This window comes from Cicer arietinum, chromosome 5, assembly GCF_000331145.2.
Source record: "Cicer arietinum cultivar CDC Frontier isolate Library 1 chromosome 5, Cicar.CDCFrontier_v2.0, whole genome shotgun sequence".
Classification (NCBI taxonomy): Eukaryota; Viridiplantae; Streptophyta; class Magnoliopsida; order Fabales; family Fabaceae; genus Cicer; species Cicer arietinum.
In genome coordinates, this window is record NC_021164.2 from 26,660,480 (window position 1) to 26,669,609 (window position 9,130).

Below are 9,130 nucleotides of genomic sequence, written 5' to 3' on the forward strand. Positions count from 1 at the left end.
CTGCCTCCGCGTGTGTCTTGTGTCGTTCCTGTTTCTTGTTTCATGCTTCCTCACGTACTTTCCCCACATCCATCTATTCATTCTTTTATTTTTATTTAGTATAAAATAGTATTAATTTTACCATTTGAATACTCAATCAAAAAGACCAGCCTTTTTTTCCTTAATTGTATGAGGTTGCTTGACCATGTTGCAAAACCATTGTAAGATCCGGAACTTATGTTTATACAATGAACACAATCGTTCCTCGTTTTTGCCTATATATTGAAACAAAAAATTCAATTAGGGGAAGGGGATTGATCAGAAATCACAAGATAAAAATTGAGAGATTTTCATTTCTTTCTTTTTCTGTTTCTAAAAAACAATAGAAATAGAGTATAACCACAAAAAAAAAAAAAAAAAAAAAAAAACAAAACAAAGAAGAAGAAAGATCTACCATCATATTTCATCCCATCAACCCATAACCTTAAACATACTCAAGCCCACTGTAACAACAACCGACAACCGACGAGAGAACCTGATACATGTGCACCACCGCGCACCGGAAAATGGTATTTTCTCATTCTTTATGTTTGCTCTTGTTCAAAGCTGTATATTATTGAAAAGTGAAATTTTTGTTTTGTTACATGTGAATTGAGTTTTGGTTGAGATAATCTTTTGATGTGTGGTTAGTATTTTGTTTGAGATTAGTTTATGATGTGTGAAATCTATTTCTTGCTTGTGGCTTTTGAACATGATTTGTTTATCTTGCTAGTCTGATACACTATACAGTGTTCTTTATCGCGTAATAGAAGTATGATGCTTTCTCTATCTTCACGCACGTCAACTGTTTCACATTAGCTAATTATTAGTTGTATTCCATTTAATAATAATACTGCTATTTAATATAGATTTGTTTAGTAATAGATGCGTGTGTGATGGATGAACTTTTTCTTCCGGTTCCCTATCTTCATGATATTTATTTGATTTAATCATAATAATTCTATTTAATATAAGTAATTATGGATATAGTTAACTTGCGATAAATATCATTTATTTTATATTATAATAGATTTTTCTTTTTTTGGGTATTTAATATTAAAATGAATTTTATTTCTTCACTTATTAAATTCAAAATAGTTTAAAAGAGGATTACATTTGTAATTAGTTTTAAAATGGTTTTTTTTTCTTTCTAATTTATAGATTAAGTTACAAGTATATATATTTTTCTTTTTGTTATTTTATTTTCGTGTTTATTACTAATTTTATTTTGAAGAATCATTTAAACTTATTTAATATTTAGTATCATTTTTTTTCCTTAAAAATAAAATAAAAATGAAATTATAACAAATATTTCACTAAAAATTAACTAGATGTGACATCTTTTTAATTTTTGAGTTATTAGAACACAAATTGTGACAACTTGGTGGTTCTAAATCTCATCTTCACAAATAAATTAATAAATTAAAGTCATAAACAAATTAATAAATAAAAATTATTAAAAGTTAACTAAAAATAACATCTTTTAATCCTGGAGTTGCATAATACAAATTATATATTTTGATAGCTTTAAAATTTATTTTTATAAATAAATAGATTTAAAATCAACTTTTCAAAATTTAATTAATTAGATATGTTTTTTTTAATCTTGAAGTTGTTAAGACACAAGTTAAACTATTTGGTGGTTTTGAAACTCAATTTAAAAATAAAAAAATGATATAAAATATTTTTAAAAGGATTAAATTAGATATGACATCTGTTTTTTACTCCTTGAATTTTGAGGCACGAGTTGTACAACTTGTTCGTCTTAAAACTCATATTTTAAAATAATTTATTCAAATCAAACAAAACAAACTCTTTTTTTTTTTTTGTGAAAATAACTTTTTTATCCAAAACAATACACATTTTCTTTAAAAGCAATCAACGCATCCACATTTTCTACCAAGAACTATGTAGCTTTGATTTCTCCATCGCACCGGGAGATACGTAGGAGCAAGATCACACTCTTGTCAAGCACAATAAAAAAAATTCGCTCTTTTTTAACACGCTTTTATATCAAAAAATCATATTTATAAAAAACAATTTATATCCATATTTAATAATAAAGAGAAATAAATATATTTAAGTTGATATAATTTTTCACAATTAATTATAGGTAACCGTATTTTAACAGATGTCGTAGGGTGCTAATTCCTTCCCTACTCAAGTTGATATAATTTTGCACAATTAATTATAGGTAACCGTTTTTTAGCGTAGGGTGCTAATACATTCCCTACACATAATCGATTCCCGAACTCAAAATCTGGTATCAAAGACTATTTTTTATTTTTATTTTTTAAGGATTTCCCAATATTTTCCTTATTTTAAAATAAATTTTGGGGGCGACTCCATTGAATTCGAGGAAAAGTAGAAATTTTATGTTGTGACAAGTGACAACTATTTTTACACAAGTTCAAAACAAACAGTTGCTACCTCTAGTCCTCAATTTATAGAGAGATTTTGCCTCAGTACAGTTGAGGACTTAATCCACAATTTCCAATAAATAGTTGTACAAGTATTTTTTACTCTACTTCTTCATGCTTTGAGTATTTTTTTCTCGCCTCTCCAAGCTGACATTCCCAGAACCTTTCTTTAACATACTAGCATTCTACTGTTGAGGTTCAAGAGGTTCATTGTACCTTGTCAGGTATCTCTTTGAGAAAGAGAGGGTTATACCACTATCGGGTTGATTTAAATTAGTTCTAGTTTGTGTCTGAATTGATACAAAGTGTGTTTTTAGGATTCTAACTCTCATTGAGAGGATGTTACAGATTAAATCCTATATCAATACAAGTGTGTGAAAATAATTTGACTAATTTACATCAACTCTAATAGCGTTTGTGAGAGGATAAAACACTCATTCTATTAGTTTGATGCATTCTTAGCTTTTTTGGATTTTCTTCTTTTAATACATAGCCTTTTTCATTTTTATTAGTTATTCTCTTTCTCTCACTCGTTTTCACACTCAAGTAAGAACTGAGTGAATTCTTCTTAAATACATAGAAGAAATGTCCATTGAGAATGTTACCGTTGAGAATCTTCAATCACTATTCACGGTAGATAATCCTTTGATGAGTTTTGTATTTACCTCTATAAATTATTCCACATATCTTGGTATTGAGGTAAGGGAATCATATGATACTTTAATCAAGTCAAACATTAAAGACTTTTAAGAGCGTTGACTTTTAAGAGCGTTGACTTTATCAAAGGATACATAAAAGTTCATAGTTAGGCGATCGTAAGCTAGATGTGATTAGCAGAGGAAGAGGAACTAACTTGCTTGTTACACTTGTCAAAAGTAGAGGTAAAAGAATCATTATTACGCTTATAATAGGCAGCGGAAGAGGGAGAGACAAAAGAATTCTTGTTACGGTTGTGTATTCGAGGCATAAGATCATAATCCATGTTTAGGTTCATCATAGGAAACCAATGTACTACGTTGTTTGATAACTCTTCATCATATGCATATTTTTCATTGTTTTTAGTCTTACTTATCTTTAATCATTAGTTAATTTAAGGAGTTATTTAATATAGGTTTTTTATTTTAGTTCTTGGATTTAATTAAATGTTTATGTTCTTATTTCCTTGATTAAGTGAAGATTTTTTGTAGTTTTGCGTTGTTTCGTGGTTTTAGTGCAGTTCTGGATTTTATGTGAGAAATTAACATGACCTAGGTGGAGTATTTTATCCATATATGGAGTTTTATATGTCTAATTGGAGTCTAACCAAGTGAAAATGAAAGTTAAGATCCATAGCTAAAACTATCATGAAGACATTGGAATCAAATTCAGACTCAAAAAAGGAGAAAAATGCAGTACAATTTATAAAGCAGATGTTGTGGAGCAGCCATGGCACACGTCAGGGCGCACGACGCATGTAGAATGCATAAAAATGCATTTTTATCACTTTCTAGGTATGTTATTGGCTATTTGAAAGTTTGGAGACTTGTGCCTTAATAGAGAAACTCAGCAGATGCTCGTTCTTGAAGGGGCAAACACAAGAAAAGGGGGATTGAATTGTTTTTGACAAAGTTGATAACTTTATGCTAGTTTGGTGAAGGTTCATTGGTTTTTATAAATTACTTGGATAAGAAGCAATTGAATTCAGAAGTAGCAAACAATGAAAGCATAAATAATTTGACACATAGATTTATCCTGGTTCACCCCTAACTTAGCTACATCCAGTCCCCTCATTTAGAATATTTTAATCCACTAATTCAATTACCTTGAATTACAAAGCTCTGACCCTCCAAAGCCAGTCTTCCCAAACAGCATGACAACCTGATAAGGACCTTAAAAGCATGAAGATGATCCTTATTTTAATAAATTAGGATGAATTTTATTTATTTTAATTTGGTTTGTAGTAATTATTAGTTTGCATTGATTTGGAATTGTAATTGATTTATCATAGATTTAGTAAATTTTATGTGTAAGTGAAGATAATTTACTTCTTTACATTAAAAGTTTATTTTAGAAAGAAAAAAAGATGTAAGCCCAATATGGGCCTAGAGAGTGGTGTCACTTATGACCCATTTAGGTTTAGAGATGGACTTACTATAAATATGCATCTGTAACCTCATTGAGAGGGAGATTTTTTAATATTATTTTTTTGAGATTTTGCTCTCTAGAGTTCTTGAAAGAATTTACTTTGAACTTATCAAAGTTGTTAATCCTTGTGGCATTCTTTTTGACTTACCAATTCCTAGATTGTGGTGCCATTCTATTTTTGGTTTTTTTGCTGAATAATAATTTTGAGATTCCTTTACATCAAACCCTAATTCACAAATTCTACCAATTTTTGTATTCGTTAACCTGCGATCATATCTCGAATTCTATATACTTGTTTTCGGTGATTCAATAGTCTAACTTGCATTTTGGAATGTCATCTTTCACCTTGTTTTGGAATCGTCTGATTATGATTTTCATAGCTTTAGTTTTTGCGTTCTCCAGCAAAATGTGACTTTTTCTCAACTCTGTAAGTTATCAACCTAGAATGATCCTTAAAGTGATTCATGACAAACAGGATCATATCATAATCCCATACTTTTGAAAAACTAATCACCTTGACCCTACAAGCCAATTCTTCTCCTAACAACCAGACAACCTCATATTGAAGAAGAAACTAAATCACTATTGGGTTGGATACAAAATATTGGAACTTGAGTAGTTGTTTCTAACAAAGCTGATAATAATAATAACCATAACACTCTAACAAAAGAGCACTCATAAAATATATCTAACTTGAACAAGTGTTTGTCTCTTTGAATTCTATAACGGCTCTGTTATGCTTTTCGATGATTTTCTTCTTCATGCTGAAATATCTATTTATAGTTAAAATTTGGGCTTCAATTTTGTCCTTGTTTAATTCCGAACATTTTTTTATTCATATTGCATTTGTAAATTCTTCAAATTGATTATGTTCCTTTTTTGTTTAGATTAAGATCTTTAAATTCTTTAGATTGATTATGTTCGTATTTTGTTCATATTGCATTTGTAAATTCTTTAGATTGATTATGTTCATGTTTTGTTGTAGATAAATTTTGATCAAATCTTCTAAAAATCTTGACCATATCTTCTTTCATACTCTTTGAAGTCAAATATATAGCTCTCATAAAATACTTTTGTTATCACAAAAACTCTAAGTATAAAATCATCTTGGTTCCACCAATCTCCCCTTTTTTTAGGATGACAAAACGTGTATATTGATAGCAAATTTCCTATTTATTTCTTTGCCTCCCTCTAACTTAAGGCCCCCCTAATTCTAAATATCATTTTCTCACCACTTTATAAAATATCTTTCGCCCCTTCTATTATCAGAGAAAAAGACTTGAAAGTGCACTTTTTTTTTTCTCGTTTTTGTATTTGTTTTTTAATAACACGAATGTAACATATTACAAGAAAATATAAAAACTAATGTAAAGCTAAACTACTTTGAAGTTATCATAACATCAGTCAGGTATGAATGTAAGGTTTATGTTTTTCTTGATGAAGTCAAATCTATTTTCAGGTAGTGGTTTGGTGAGTATGTCAGCCAATGGGTGTTCATTGTCTACAAACTGAATGTTTAGTACCCCATTTTGAACAAAATCCTTAATGAAGTGGTGTTTGATCTCTATGTGTTTAGCTCTATAATGTAGGATATGGTTTTTGGTTAAACAAATGGTAGAAGTGTTATCACAATAGCTGAGAATATTTGTTTATGGGATTTTGTAGTCTTTTAGTTGATGTTTTATCCAAAGTAGTTAAGAACTACAACCAGCTGTTGAAATGTACTCAACCTCTGTTGTTGACATATCAATGGTGTTTTGTCTTTTACTTGACCAAGATATTAAGTTGTCACCTAGAAAGGTGTTGTTGCCACTAGTGTTGTGTCTCTCAAGTTTATCTCCAGCATAATCATAATTACATTATTCACTCAGTTTGTACTTAGGAGATTTCTTGTATAACAAAGTAAGGTTGGTAGTGTCTTTTAGGTATCTAAGGGTTCTCTTAATAGTAGTTAAACGTGATTCCCTAGGGTCAGTTAGAAATTTTGCACATACACTAAACATGATGTCAGGTATGGAAGCGATAAGGTAAAGTAAGGATCCTATCATTTCTCTATAGGTTTTTTGGTCAACTATTTTGCCTGAATCATCTTTTTCAAGAGGCTTATAAATTTATGGTCACTAATCTTAAACTTCATAAGAAGCTCTTTTGTATATTTATTTTGATGAATATATATGTCTTTTTGACTTTTCTAAATTTGTATCCCTTAGAAGAACTTAAGTTCTCCCATCATACTCATTTGAAATTCAAGCTACATCAATTTAGAAACTTTGTTTGGCAAAGAATGCCATTAGTAGATCCAAAAATAATGTCAACAACATAAATTTGAATAATAATAATGTCATCTCCTATTTATTTTCTAAAAAATGTATTATCTACTTGTCGTCTTTCAAAGTTATTTTTAAGCAAGAAGTTAATAAGTCTATCATACCATGCCCTATGTGCTTGTTTTATACCATATAAGGATTTCCTAAGTTTAAAAACATGATTTGGAAATTCAGAACTTTCAAAATCTGGGGGGTTGTTTAACATAGACTTCTTCATTTATACAACCATTTAGAAAAGCACTTTTAACATCCATTTGAAATCATGTAATGTTATTATTTGCAGCACAAGAAAGTAGGATACGAATAGCTTCTAACCTGATCACTGGAGCAAATGTCTCAGTGTAATCAATGTTTTTTCCAAGTCTTGCCTTGTTTCTTACCACTTTACCTTTTTCATTTAGCTAGTTTCTAAAAACCCACTTAGTTCCAATAATTTATATCTTTGGTCTACGTACTACATCCCAAACATCATTTCTCTTAAATTCACTTAACTCTTCTTGAATTGCAAGAGTCTATCCATCATCTGCCAATGCTTCATCAATAGTGGTAGAAACAATTGATGAGAGAGACAAACAAAGTGGGATCTTTTAATGATGATATGATCCTCAAAGGATAGCTTGCACTTCCAATGAGATGAGTGTTAAGACAAACTCTCAAATTAAAGTTTTGATAAAAATAAACAAAAGTTAAATAAGAATGTTAATTATGATTCTAAAATGTTATGTTAATTTAACTTGTGCTTTTGAGTGAATTAATTCAAAGATAGAAACCAAGCAAAAAAAAAAAAAAAGAAATCAGATAAAAACTGAATAAATAAAGAAACAAGAACATTCTGGACAAAAAATAGAATGTTCTCCAGGATCAAGACTGATCATCACAACCTCAAGATCAAAGAATATTATCCCTCTGAATTTCATGCTAACATTATCAGTACTTGACAAGCACCAAATAGGATCCATTCTAATCAAAGAAGGCATTCGAATCACTAAGATAAAAGGTCATGAGTCAAGCAAGTTAAAACACATCTGAACCTTCTCCAACTTAACTATCAAGAAAGTTAATCAATCTTGATTTGTACAAGACATCCAGATTAATCAGGAAGTCATCCAGCATGATCAAGACTAAACGTCCAGATTGATCATCGATCTCCAGAAAGTTCAAACACTGAAACTCCAGATTGATTATCGATCTCCACAATTCTGCAGAAGTTTATTATAAATCTCCACAATTTTGCAGAAGTTCATCATCATTCTCCAAACTGTTTTGACAAAATCAAATCTCCAGATCGAAGCAAAATCATCAAAAAAAAATATATCTGAAGTATAAAGGATCATTAAACACAAGAGAAATCTGATCAAGAATGAATAAAAATGCTTAGTCAAACAAATTTCATAAAGTATTCAAAGGCTGTAATATTTTTATTCATATATATTGGTTTTGATTCATAACATATATGTCAACAGTTTCAGTTTCACTATGAAAACCTTCTTATTTCTTCTTTTCTGGTTTTTATATTATGAATTTTCATATTCTCTTATTAGAGGGTCTGGATGAATGGATTTGAATTCTCATCATGGTTTTTAGTCTTGATGAATTTGATGGGAGTGTTCAAAGAAGTCTCCAAATTCTTATTGTTAACTCTTACACTTCTGTTTCTGTTGATGTGCCAGGTTCCTCTGGGAGTTATGGAACTGATAGTAATTCTGATTCTTTTGGTAGTTCCAATTATGTTGATATATATGTTTTCTCTACCAGTTTTGATTTTTTTTATATGTGTGTTTTCTCTGCCAGTTTTGATTATGTTGAGGTGATTGATTGATGTTGGAAAAGAGGAGAATTGACAGCGTGATCGTTGCTTTTGCAGACAAGGGAACATATCTCATTAATGCCACACAAAAGAGCACTTTTGCTATTTTTTGAGGGAAAACAGAGAATGGTGCGCATTGAAGAGTAAAAAACGGAGAATGATGCACGCAGAAAACGCAGAATGATTAACGTTATTCGTTTATGTAGAAACAAAATTAATGCAAACTAATTGGATTTTTTATAGTTCTTAGTTTTTCCTTGATTCAATTAAAACTTTCCTCTACAAGGGGTTGGGTAAAAATATCAACAAGTTGTTTTTGAGTATCAACAAAGATTAATTCAACTTATTTTTTATTAACACGATCACAAATAAAATGATATTTTATTTCTGTGTTTGGATCTTGAATGTTGAATATGATTTTTTGATATATTTAT

At 29.8% G+C, this 9,130-nt stretch overlaps 1 pseudogene; it reads right to left on the bottom strand.

The window, feature by feature from the left end:
• LOC113784911 (uncharacterized) overlaps positions 1-4,733 on the bottom strand; it is a 13,651-nt pseudogene extending 8,918 nt beyond the window's left edge.
• Positions 4,734-9,130: the final 4,397 nt, after the last annotated feature.